This window comes from Schistocerca piceifrons, chromosome 11 (genome assembly GCF_021461385.2).
Source record: "Schistocerca piceifrons isolate TAMUIC-IGC-003096 chromosome 11, iqSchPice1.1, whole genome shotgun sequence".
Lineage (NCBI taxonomy): Eukaryota > Metazoa > Arthropoda > Insecta > Orthoptera > Acrididae > Schistocerca > Schistocerca piceifrons.
In genome coordinates, this window is record NC_060148.1 from 392,912 (window position 1) to 406,438 (window position 13,527).

Consider the following 13,527-nt stretch of genomic DNA (forward strand, 5'->3'; position numbering starts at 1 on the left):
TTGGGCCTTCCGAAGGCTGTTCGGACGGAGTTTAGTAGTATATCTTGCTCACCAGATGGAAGAGTTTTCTCATGGCTAACTTACCCAAGGCTATCAGTAGTTCTAATGGAATGTTGTCTACTCCCGGAACGTTGTTTCGCCTTAGGTCTTTACGTACTCTGTCGAATTCTTCACGCAGTATCATATCTCCCATTTCATCTTCATTTACGTTCTGCTCTATTCCCGTAATATTGCTGTCAAGTGCATCACCCTTGTATAGACCCACTATATACTCCTTCCACCTTTCTGCTTTTCCTTCTTTGTTTAGGACTGGTTTTCCATCTGAGCTCTTGATATTCATATCGATGTTTCTCTTTTCTCCAAATATCTCTTTAATTTTCGTGTAGGCAGTATCTATCTTACCCCTACTATTATATACCTCTACATCCTTACATTTGTCCTCTAGCCATCCCTGCTTAGCCATTTTGCAATTTCTATCGATCTCATTTTTGAGACGTTTGTGTTCCTTTTCGCCTGCTTCCTTTACTGCATTTTTATATTTCCCGCTTTCATCAGTTAAAATCAGTACCACTTCTGTTACCCAAGTATTTCCACTAAGCCTCGTTTTCTACCTACTCACAAACAATACAAGACAGAAATACACTGTGCCCGTCACTGGATACAAGCAGGTTCAGAGTTTTGACATGCAGCACCTGCGCTGCCTCTTGTTTATAGCAATATGGCGACCACGCCACACCAGAAGTCACTCTGGGTGTTGGAATTATCGCGAAGGGAATTATTTGTTCAAGTCGAACACGGATTCCGCTTCGATTCAGCAAGAAGCCGCCTCTGCACAAGCAGATTTATGACTGGCGTACAAAATTCTTGCAAGTTGGTTGCACATGCAGAGGGAAGAGCACTCACTGATGGGCCACGCACGCCTGACAGAAGTGTCGAGCGTATCGGAGACGCGTTCACAAGGGGCCAGGAACTTCCAACTTCCTCAAAACAACGGTGCGGCGTGTTCTGCAACGACGCCCCCACACCAAGCCTCACAAGCTACAGTTGCTGCAGGAACTGCGTCCGGCAACCGTGACAGATGACACGGAATTTGCATTTCAGTTCCCCAGGAAATGGTAGAGGACACTTTTTCGGAACCACTCGCCTAGTTTCTCCCTGAGCTGCAGCGTTATTTTAACAACGCTGTCCCACAACGTTGGGCTGGAACAGATGCACAACCAGATCTTCATTGCTTTTGGCCCCCACAGGTCAACAGACATCACAGGTTGCGATTTTTTTTTACCCGCGGTGGTGCATAAAAGAGAAATAGAATTGTTGAAGCTATCGGTTCAATAAACAGGAACATGCTGATTCGTGTGTGTAATGAAACGGACTATCATTTCGATATTTCTCCGGCAACGAATGTTGCTCATGGTACAGTGTCTGTGCGAAAAAAATGTTTGAACCTTCCTTCGTCCACTGGCACACGCAATGTGTGTTTTTTTTTCACAGTTTCTCTTTTACAAACGTTGGAAATCTGTTCTTTCTCTTTGCCCCTCGCTGTGTTTGCGATGTTCGGTGGATGCGGAGCGCCTGCAGCCGCTGGCGTAGACTACCCGCTCGGCGCGAGCGTCGTGCCGGAAGCACAGGTGGCCGGCGAACGGCGACATTCGAGAGTGATCTCCTATTTTACATTACAGGAAATTCTTCACGTTACTACTCAAACGAAACAAATATCAAAAGATGTTTTCGTTCCTTTTTCATTTAAAATAGTAACTTAGCGTTTGCAAGTAAAGTTTTTTATTTACAATATACTGATCGATTTCCTTGTCCGAAAACACCACGGTAACACAGGACGTGCAATGAAAGAGCCCCTGCTTTCGAACTTAAACATCTCGGCAACTGAGATCGATAGAGGAGTGCAACAAATGGTGCGTTTATTATGAAAGCCGTAAGGATTTTATACAGAAGTTTGGGAATAATTCAAAAAGCTGCCAACAGATGCCACTGTGCGCTGTGCAGGTCGTACTGTATGAGCGTGCACAGTTAAAACTCTCGTCTGCAACCACTCTTTGCAATCACATCACTGTCATCCTGAAATGTCGAGCACTCACCGTACCGAGGTGGCGCAAATGGGCGCTGAAATTCACCATCACGTGCTGTAGGGCCTCAGCAGAAATCGATTGGGATGCCGCACAGACGGTCGATTCGAGCGCATCCAGCACGGTGGGATGTTTCCGGTAGACGGTATCTTTCGATGAGCCACTCAAAACTTAATCGCAATGAGTCAGACCGGGCAAATGTGGATGTGAGTCCATCCCTGCGCCATTAAATTTGCAATGATCCAACGCAAGAGAGGAAAAGTAAGAACAGGAGGTGTGATGAGTGGACAAATGGGAAGACGAGGTTGTTGTTTATCACCAGCACTGTTCAGTATATATTTGGAGGAAATTATTAGTGAAATTTTTGATGGAAGGAGAGGAGTTTGCATAAGGGTCAGAGAGTTGAGTGTATAAGATTTGCAGACGACATGGTTGTGATGGCAGAGAGTGCAAGAGAGATGGAACAAATGTTCGATGATGTAAACACAAAATTAGAAGACTATGGAATGAAGATTAAAAAGAAGATAATGAAAAGTATGGTAATTGGAGGAAAGGGGACAAAATTCCGTATGAAAATAGAGCAAATGAATAACTTGAATTTCTTGGGAAGTGTAATAATCGATTATATGTATTGCTGAACAGAAATTAGGAAAAGAATTGCAACGGAGAAAGGAGGATTCAAGAGGAAACAGAAATTACTGTATGGACCACTAAACAAAGAACTGAGGAAAAGACTTGCCAAATGTTGCATTTGGAGCGTCGCACTGTATGGTGCGGAGACCTGGACACTGAGGAAGGAAGATGAGAGAAGATTGGAGGCACTAGAGATGTGGATATGGAGGAGAATGGAGAAAGTGAAATGGGAAGACCGAGCAAGGAATGAAGAAATATTAAGAAGAGTTGGAGAAGAAAGAAACGTGCCGAAAGTCATCAGAAAGTGAAAACGGAACTGGATTGGACATTGTTTGAGGAGGGACTGTTTATTGAAGGAAGGAATAGAAGGAATGGTGGAAAAAAGGGAAGAGGAAAATGAAGATATCAAATGCTGGAGAATATGGAAGGAGGCAAATATTCAGAAATGAAAAGACTGGCTATGGATAGACAAAAGTGGAAGAGGCTTAACACGTGACAAGACCTGCCGTAAGGCAGAATACCGTACATACGTACAAACGCAATGACTGTATTCGAGAAGTATTGATCAAGAGAGTGAAACACTTGCTCGATGTGATGTGGTCTGGTCCCGTCTCGCATGCACGGTCGATCCTCTAACGCTAGCAGCGACTCTGCTGCATACCGCAGCCCAAACTGTAACACTGCGAGAATACAGCGGTTTCGCTTAACATAAGCGCTGATTTTCGGAACCGAAAAATTGCCAGTTGTTCTTTATTCACAACTCCATTTGGAATGAAGTGTACTTCATCTGTGAACCGCACGCAGCCAACATCAAATCCTTCATTATCAGTCACTGCGGCAACGCCGTTCGCAAAGTCAGCCCTCTTTCGCACAGTCGGTTGCGGGATTTCCAATAGAAAATGAATGGTGGGGTGTCGGTGGCCCTCAACTACCTACGCTCGGACTCAGAGCTGAAATATTACAAGTTTTGGCCGGTTTCGTTGTCTAGGGGCCGGGATACGTAGCTGCCGCATTACAGGCCAAACACTGCTGCGCCTACAGTATACGATACGAATATGCACACGAATCGAATGGTCGAAGGTTTCTATCACTCGGCTATTGCGAATTATAAAAGTAACACAAATTTATCGATGAAAGACTGCAATTAAATAAAATCTGCAGGCACTATTCTAACGACTTTAAATGATGAGTACGATAGCAGAATGTGGTATGTTTGTGCAAAACACTCATTGGTGTCGAGGGTACAGCAATTAAATAAAATATAAGTTGAATAACAGGGAAACAATAGATTCCCACAGCACGTAATTCGTTATGAACAACAGCACAGCTCGCGAGATAATCACTCCTAAGCGCATACTACGTCTTCAGTGCAGAAGCCGCGGAAATGTCACAAGCGCACAAGTCGGCACTCCGAAGTACTTCTACCTCTGGCGACCTCGCGCCAGCCGCTCCACTCCCCCCGGGTCTCTCTGCCGCGACCCAGCGCCAGCCGCGCCGCCGCGTGCAGCCAGCACTTGCCGTGTCGTGGGCCCGACTGCAGAACTGCCGCACTGCTCCCAACTACCTCGTGTCCTCCCCGGAGACGATCGCTGTGATCGGCTAGGGGGCTCCCGCCCTGCCTCCGAGCCAACGCCCACTCACAAACATAAAATGGAACGCACGAAATTGTGGAGTTACATTTAAATAACTTCAAATTAAATAAATATTCCTACGGCTGGACCACAAACACACTCTAACACACATTATTACATACATAAACAAATTAAATAAACATATATCAAAGGAATAGAACAGAAAGTAGGCTAGTGGCCCAATGTCTTGTGCTTTCTAAAGCACAGTGAATATTTAACAAATGTATTCACGAATATCTCCCGCATTCGGGAGGACGACGGTTCAATCCCGCGTCCGGCCATCCTGATTTAGGTTTTCCGTGATTTCCCTAAATCGTTCCCCCTCCTTCCCTAATCCGATGAGACCGATGACCTCGCTGTCTGGTCTCCATCCCCAAACAACCCAACCCAACGAATATCTCCAACTTCTTTAGTCCTGTCTTCCTAAGTTGCGTGTAATATTACGGTATATTGATAATTTTTACTTATGGACCGTCTGACAGCGACTGAATAAAACACAATTTTAGTGCCATACGCGTTCCTCCCTTATTTTCTGCAAGGCACCATCAGTGGCCTGAAATATGTACATATGTTAGCTATTTAATTTACATTTTTTGTCACTGTGCCTATAGGTTATAAACAGTTCTGGTGGTTGGTTTTTCCTATTAAGTAGTAATGTTTTGAACTGTACTTACAGGTTGCGTGGACAATTTCTTACATATTACGCTCCTGTTGCATTTTTGGTGTTGTTCTTCTTCTTAGGAATGCCAATTTGCGGTTTTTTTCGCACATCCCACAGCACTATGAACTGAACGCTTATTTCAATGCAATGTTTTGGTTTCTGTTGCCGACTGTCAAATTTTTTAGCCAAAGATCGAATGTTATTGCCGAACTTTCGAGTGTAATTATTGAAGTATCTGTGATCTGTCCGTGTATGCATTGTGTGTGTGTGTGTGTGTGTGTGTGTGTGTGTGTGTGTGTGTTTTGGTCTGATATAATTTTTTTGTGGTGTGTGTGTGTGTGTGTGTGTGTGTGTGTGTGTGTGTTACAATGTGGTTTTTTTTGCTGTGTTTGTGTGTGTGTGTGTGTGTGTGTGTGTGTGTGTGTGTGTGTGTGTGTGTGTCCAGATGGTGTGGGGAAGAGTTTTTTTGTTTTACGTTATCATTTCCTGTATTAAGTGTAGTAGGGAGGCTGTGCTGATGTGTATTAGTTCATTTATCAGATGTTTGTTTTCTGCTATGGCTTTCTGGATGTGAAAGTTTTTTGCGTTTGTATAAGATGCTTGTCATGGTTGATTATTCTCATTATTTTCATTTCTTGTTCCATGTTTGTAGGATGATGGTTATGGTGTTTTAAATGCTCTGCAAATGTGGAATGGTTTGTTTCATGCTTCCAACTTCTGATATGTTATTTGTATCTTGTTTCAAAATTCCTGCGTGTCATGCCTATGAATACTGCATCACAACTTTGACATTCAAGTTTATATATTCCTGATTGTTGGAATATGTCCCTCTTGGTAGGCAATCACATCTAAGCCAGCCAGCTACCAAGAGGGACAAATTCCAACAATCAGGAATATATAAACTTGAATGTCAAAGTTGTGATGCAGTATACATAGGCATGGCATGCAGGAATATTGAAACAAGATGCAAATAACATACACTAATAGTTTTGTAAAGACACGGCGATCGACGAAATCGGATGAAGAGTTTACAGTTTGGAATTTAGTTGCTTTGTGTTACTTGTCTAATTGAAAGTCCGATACTAAACTTTAAAGTAGTAAAGATTTTGAAAATTAGATTACACCGTCAGAATCGTCGTGCAGATAATGGCAATGTAGATGTTTGTTTTTGAGGTATCACGATTCCTCTTGAAACTTCCTGGCAGATTAAAAGTGTGTGCCGTACCGAGCCTCGAACTGGGGACCTCTGCCTTTCGCGGGCAGGCGCTCTACCGACTGAGCTACCCGAGCACGACTCACGCCTCGTCCTCACAGCTTTACTTCTGCCACTACCTGTTCGACTCTCGGTCCGGCACACAGTTTTAATCTGCCAGGAAGTTTCATATCAGCGCTCACTCCGCTGTAGACTGAAAATCTCATTCACGATTCCTCTTGCTACTATTAATTTCTATACGGACTGAACGCTGAAATGTCTGCCATTGAGATTTCACAAAGTCCGCCACCTCTGGCACTCCCGGGATACAAATCTCCCTCGCCGAGCCGGCCGCTGTGGCCGAGCGGTTCTAGGCGCTTCAGTCTGGAACCGCGCGATCGCTACGGTCGCAGGTTCGAATCCTGCCTCGGGCACGGATGTGTGTGTTGTCCTTAGGTTAGTTAGCTTTAAGTAGTTGTCAGTGCTAGGGACTGATGACCTCAGATGTTGAGTCCCATATCGCTCAGAGCCATTTTTTTCCCTCGCCGAGACAGACCGCCGTCCCCGCCACGGCGTCCCCGCCCACGCTGACTCCGGCCCCCTCTCGCTTCGGCCGACGTCCGGCTCCACGTGTCCGGCGTGCCGAGCGTCCCGTGCGGCCGCCCCGACTCCGAACGCATAATATTTCCAGAGCGCCACAACCGGCCCGTTACGTACCAACTGGTGGCTCGGGAGTCGGAACGGAAACGCGGAGGCTCCGTGTGAGCATTTTCTGCGCGCCGGATCGTTCTGACCGGTCTCTGCTGCAATTCGTCGGACGGATTTCTTTGAATGTTTCTGAGTAATCCCAGAAACCGTGGCGACGTTTTCAGGAGTGACTACGATTTACCCTTCTGTTAGCAAAAAGGTGAATGGCGTTTCAGATCGTGATGCACAAATTTTAACTTTAAAAGATTTTTGTGCTGCAACACATGTTAAATATAGTTATCGACTTTTTAGGAAAGCTGATCCAGTTGCTGTAGAGACCTTTGTAAACCTTATCGAGGAACAAGAGTGGCAAGATGTTTATAGTGCAGATACAGTAGACGGTAAATATAATGCTTTTCTCAAGACTTTTCTCGTGCTCTTTGAAAGTTGGTTTCCGTTAGAACGTTCAAAACAGGGTACTAGCACAAACAGGCAGCCTGGGTGGCTGACTAGAGGGATAAGGATATCCTGTAGAACAAAGTGGCAATTATATCAAAACGTTAGAAACAGTCAAAATCTAAATGCAGCAGCCCATTATAAACAGTACTGTAAGGTGCTCAAAAAAGTTATTAGGAAGGCAAAAAGTATGTGGTATGCAGATAGAATATCTAAGTCTCAGGATAAAATTAAAACCGTATGGCCAGTCGTAAAGGAAGTAGCTGGTCTACAGAGACAGGTCGAGGATATAGAATCAGTGCGTAGTGGGAATGTCCGTGTTACTGATAAGTCGCATATATGTACAGTATTTAATAATCACTTTCTGAATATAGCAGGTGAACTAAATAGAAACCTAGTCCCAACAGGAAATCATATAGTCCTAGGTGTCATGGCGGCGACTGAGTGACGTGCGTTAGCTTGGCTCGCAAGTTTACGTGAAATCTGGAGGTGTTTTAAGCAGTTAGGCTAGTCTACATATACTAAAGCCGCACATCTACTGCCGAGTGTCGTATTTTACATCACATACTGAGCACCAATTACACAGAATCGCACTTAAAATGGAAAATCGCCGAACAACGCTCAGTGCAGCCAACGGCCAGGCCGGAGACAGCGCAGGCGTGGAGTCCACACCGGGAGCTGCGGCCGCTCCGCCCGGCACCGCTGACGTCGCCGCACTCGTGAAGGCTGAAGGCCGAGCTGGGGTGAGTGCCAAGGAGACGCTCGGGCTCGTTGTTCAGACCATCACTGATGACGTCACTGCAGCAGCGACGGGCAAAATACGGAAAACTCTGGAGGCGAGTGCGAGCGGGACGCATCGTTAAAAGCAAGTCAGAGACGCAATAATCTCAGAGTGTTCGCCATTCCAGAGAGCAGCAGAGAGAACACAGATGAACAAGTGATAAACCTTGTCCAAGAGAAGCTAGGCGTGCAGGTCACTCTGAGTGACACTGACAGAAGTCTTAGAGTGGGTCGTAGGTCGCCAGGTTCTACAAAACCAAGACCTATAATAGTGACATTTGTGTCCTCTAGGAAAAGATCTGAAATCTTCAGAGCAAAGAAGAATCTCGCGAAGTCGGGTTTGACACTACGCGAGGATCTGACATCTGAAAGACTAAACGTTTTGAAGCGAGCGATTTCGAAATTTGGGCTACAGAATGTATGGACAAATGACGGCAGGATAATGGTTAAGACCGAAAACGGAAAGAGAACAATTTGCAGTGTTAATGAACTCGAAAGCCTGTGCTTTAGAAGCTAAATCACGTCTAATCTTGCTGCCACTAAGCTGTATGTTTATATTGTTTACACTGTCAACCACCTCCCCCCATGAACCATGGACCTTGCCGTTGGTGGGGAGGCTTGCGTGCCTCAGCGATACAGATGGCCGTACCGTAGATGCAACCACAACGGAGGGGTATCTGTTGAGAGGCCAGACAAACGTGTGGTTCCTGAAGAGGGGCAGCAGCCTTTTCAGTAGTTGCAGGGGCAACAGTCTGGATGACTAACTGATCTGGCCTTGCAACACTAACCAAAACGGCCTTGCTGCGCTGGTACTGCAAACGGCTGAAAGCAAGGGGAAACTACAGCCGTAATTTCTCCCGAGGACATGCAGCTTTACTGTATAATTAAATGATGATGGCGTCCTCTTGGGTAAAATATTCCGGAGGTAAAATACTCCCCCATTCGGATCTCCGGGCGGGGACTACTCAAGAGGACGTCGTTATCAGGAGAAAGAAAACTGGCATTCTACGGATCGGAGCGTGGAATGTCAGATCCCTTAATCGGGCAGGTAGGATAGAAAATTTAAAAAGGGAAATGGATAGGTTAAATGTAGATGTAGTGGGAATTAGTGAAGTTCGGTGGCAGGAGGAACAAGACTTTTGGTCAGGTGATTACACGGTTATAAATACAAAATGAAATAGGGGTAATGCAGGAGTAGGTTTAATAATGAATAAAAAAAATAGGAGTGTGGGTGAGCTACTAGAAACAGCATAGTGAACGCATTATTGTGGCCACGATAGACACAAAGCCCATGCCTACTACAGTAGTACAAGTTTATATGCCAACTAGCTCTGCAGATGATGAAGAAATTGATGAAATGTATGACGAGATAAAAGAAATTATTCAGGTAGTGAAGGGAGACGAAAATTTAATAGTCATGGGTGACTGGAATTCGTCAGTAGGAAAAGGGAGAGAATGAAACATAGTAGGTGAATATGGATTGGGGCAGAGAAATGAAAGAGGAAGCCGCCTTGTAGAATTTTGCACAGAGCATAACTTAATCATAGCTAACAATTGGTTCAAGAATCATGAAAGAAGGTTGTATACCTGGAAGAATCCTGGAGATACTAAAAGGTATCAGATGGATTACATAATGGTAAGACAGAGATTTAGGAACCAGGTATTAAATTGTAAGATATTTCCAGGGGCAGATGTGGATTCTGACCACAATCTATTGGTTATGAACTGCAGATTGAAACTGAAGAAACTGCAAAAAGGCGGGAATTTAAGGAGATGGGACCTGGATAAACTGAAAGAACCAGAGGTTGTAGAGAGTTTCAGGGAGAGCATAAGGGAACAATTGACAGGAATGGGGGAAAGAAATACAGTAGAAGAAGAATGGGTAGCTTTGAGGGATGAAGTAGTGAAGGCAGCAGAGGATCAAGTAGGTAAAAAGACGAGGGCTAATAGAAATCCTTGGGTAACAGAAGAAATATTGAATTTAATTGACGAAAGGAGAAAATATAAAAATGCAGTAAATGAAGCAGGCAAAAAGGAATACAAACGTCTCAAAAATGAGATCGACAGGAAGTGCAAAATGGCTAAGCAGGGATGGCTAGAGGACAAATGTAAGGATGTAGAGGCTTATCTCACTAGGGGTAAGATAGATACTGCCTACAGGAAAATTAAAGAGACCTTTGCAGAGAAGAGAATCACTTGTATGAATATCAAGAGCTCAGATGGCAACCCAGTTCTAAGCAAAGAAGGGAAGGCAGAAAGGTGGAAGGAGTATATAGAGGGTTTATACAAGGGCGATGTACTTGAGGACAATATTATGGAAATGGAAGAGGATGTAGATGAAGAAGAAATGGGAGATAAGATACTGCGTGAAGAGTTTGACAGAGCACTGAAAGACCTGAGTCGAAAAAAGGCCCCGGGAGTAGACAACATTCCATTAGAACTACTGATGGCCTTGGGAGAACCAGTCATGACAAAACTCTACCATCTGGTGAGCAAGATGTATGAGACAGGCGAAATACCCACAGACTTCAAGAAGAAAATAATAATTCCAATCCCAAAGAAAGCAGGTGTTGACAGATGTGAAAATTACCGAACTATCAGTTTAATAAGTCACAGCTGCAAAATACTAACGCGAATTCTTTACAGACGAATGGAAAAACTTGTAAAACCGGATCTCGGGGAAGATCAGTTTGGATTCCGTAGAAATGTTGGAACACGTGAGGCAATACTAACCTTACGACTTTTCTTAGAAGAAAGATTAAGAAAAGGCAAAACTACGTTTCTAGCATTTGTAGACTTAGAGAAAGCTTTTGACAACGTTAACTGGAATACTCTCTTTCAAATTCTGAAGGTGGTAGGGGTAAAATACAGGGAGCGAAAGGCTATTTACAATTTGTACAGAAACCAGATGGCAGTTATAAGAGTCGAGGGGCATGAAAGGGAAGCAGTGGTTGGGAAAGGAGTGAGACAGGGTTGTAGCCTCTCCCCGATGTTATTCAATCTGTATATTGAGCAAGCAGTAAAGGAAACAAAAGAAAAATTCGGTGTAGGTATTAAAATCCATGGAGAAGAAATGAAAACCTTGAGGTTCACCGATGACATTGTAATTCTGACGGAGACAGCAAAGGACTTGGAAGAGCAGTTGAATGGAATGGATAGTGTCTTGAAAGGAGGATATAAGATGAACATCAACAAAAGTGAAACGAGGATAGTGGAATGTAGTCGAATTAAGTCGTGTGATGCTGATGGTATTAGATTAGGAAATGAGACACTTAAAGTAGTAAAGGAGTTTTGCTATTTTGGGAGCAAAATAACTGATGATAGTCGAAGTAGAGAGGATATAAAATGTAGACTGGCAATGGCAAGGAAAGCGTTTCTGAAGAAGAGAAATTTGTTAACATCGAGTATAGATTTAAGTGTCAGGAAGTCGTTTCTGAAAGTATTTTTGTGGTGTGTAGCCGTGTATGGAAGTGAAACATGGACGATAACCAGTTTGGACAAGAAGAGAATAGAAGCTTTCGAAATGTGGTGCTACAGAAGAATGCTGAAGATAAGGTGGGTAGATCACGTAACTAATGAGGAGGTATTGAATAGGATTGGGGAGAAGAGAAGTTTGTGGCACAACTTGACTACAAGAAGGGATCGGTTGGTAGGACATGTTTTGAGGCATCAAGGGATCACAAATTTAGCATTGGAGGGCAGCGTGGAGGGTAAAAATCGTAGAGGGAGACCAAGAGATGAATACACTAAGCAGATTCAGAAGGATGTAGGCTGCAGTAGGTACTGGGAGGTGAAGAAGCTTGCACAGGATAGAGTAGCATGGAGAGCTGCATCAAACCAGTCTCAGGACTGAAGACCACAACAACAACTGTCAACCATAACTTAACTAATGTATTATCAAATTTTTCGTTTCTCCACATAACTATTTTTTATCTCTAATTGTTTTCTAATGTAATTTTGTTATTATTTGTATTATCAACTTTTCGTTTCTCCACATAATTTTTATCTATAATTGTTTTCTCATGTAATTTTGTTAATTATTACATAAGGTAGTCTCACTTCCATCTTTACTTTCTCCACATTATTTTTATCTATAATTGTTTTCTCATGTAATTTTGTTAATTATTACATAAGGTAGTCTCACTTCTATCTTTAATTAGCAACCCACCATCATACTTTAGTTGTTATCCTCATAAGTGCAATTAATATCACACTCTACCGTTTCGTTCAGATTACTCCCGTTGTGTTTAGCGAAATTCCTTCCCCCGCCGGCCCACGGCTACTTCCCGAACCGTTGCAGACCTCGCTGACCTTGGCCGCAGTTCAAGTTGCCTCCCCGGGGACCCACCCCCTCCCCCTCTCGGCCGCTCTCCCTGCTCAGAACTGGGAGGACGTTCCCTCACCCCCACTCCTTCACACACCTTCCGCATTCCTCATGCCAGATCCTCTTGTCACCGCTAACCACGACCCGCAAACATCTGTCGGCAGTCTCTTTGGGAAATCAACACCCGAGCGCACAAAGCTGCATATTGCACATGCAAATGTCCAATCTCTGCCAGCTCACTTCGACGAGTTCAAATATATATTTCAGACTACTGATATACACGCAATACTTTTGTCAGAGACTTGGCTAAAACCAAGTATTCCTACAAATTCCGTAAACCTAAATGGCTATGTCTTCCTCAGGCACGACAGATGCAACAGACGAGAGGGCGGAGTAGGGGCGTACATACGCTCTGATTTTTCACCTACTGTACTACACACATCCGACAACAATGTAGATAAAAAAGAGGAATATATGTTCATAGAGATCAAATCCCTTAACAGAAAGTGCTTAATATGTGTCCTTTACAAATCTCCTAAATTAGGCGGGTTCGCCTGCTTCGAAACTGCCCTCTCTAATCGTCATATGAACATGTAATTATAGCAGGTGACACTAACATTAATTTTCTGTGCAATAGTCCTTCCAGTGGGAAATTTAAGAGGATGCTTTCTTCCTCAAATATGACGCTACTTCAGCTGGCACCAACTCATCACACGACTACCAGTCACACTTTCATAGATATATTCGCAACGAAATCTCCAAACAGAATAATCCGCACCTCTCAAATATCTGCACCTGGCATGTCGGCCCATGACATCATTTTCGACTTCAAACGCATAAATTTGCATGAACTCGAAACTGAGGCACAAGAAATACTTTGGGGGATGACCTCTACTCCCCTCATGGACATAAACGACAAACTCCAAGATTTCACTACCAAAATTACTAAACTATATGGCAAATACGCTCCAATAAAGACCAGAAAAGTAAAAAGGAAACCTGCACCTTGGCTGACTGATGAACTAAAACAGCTCATGAATCTCAGAGACTGTAGTGTCCCTTTTGCAATATTCACCCTTATC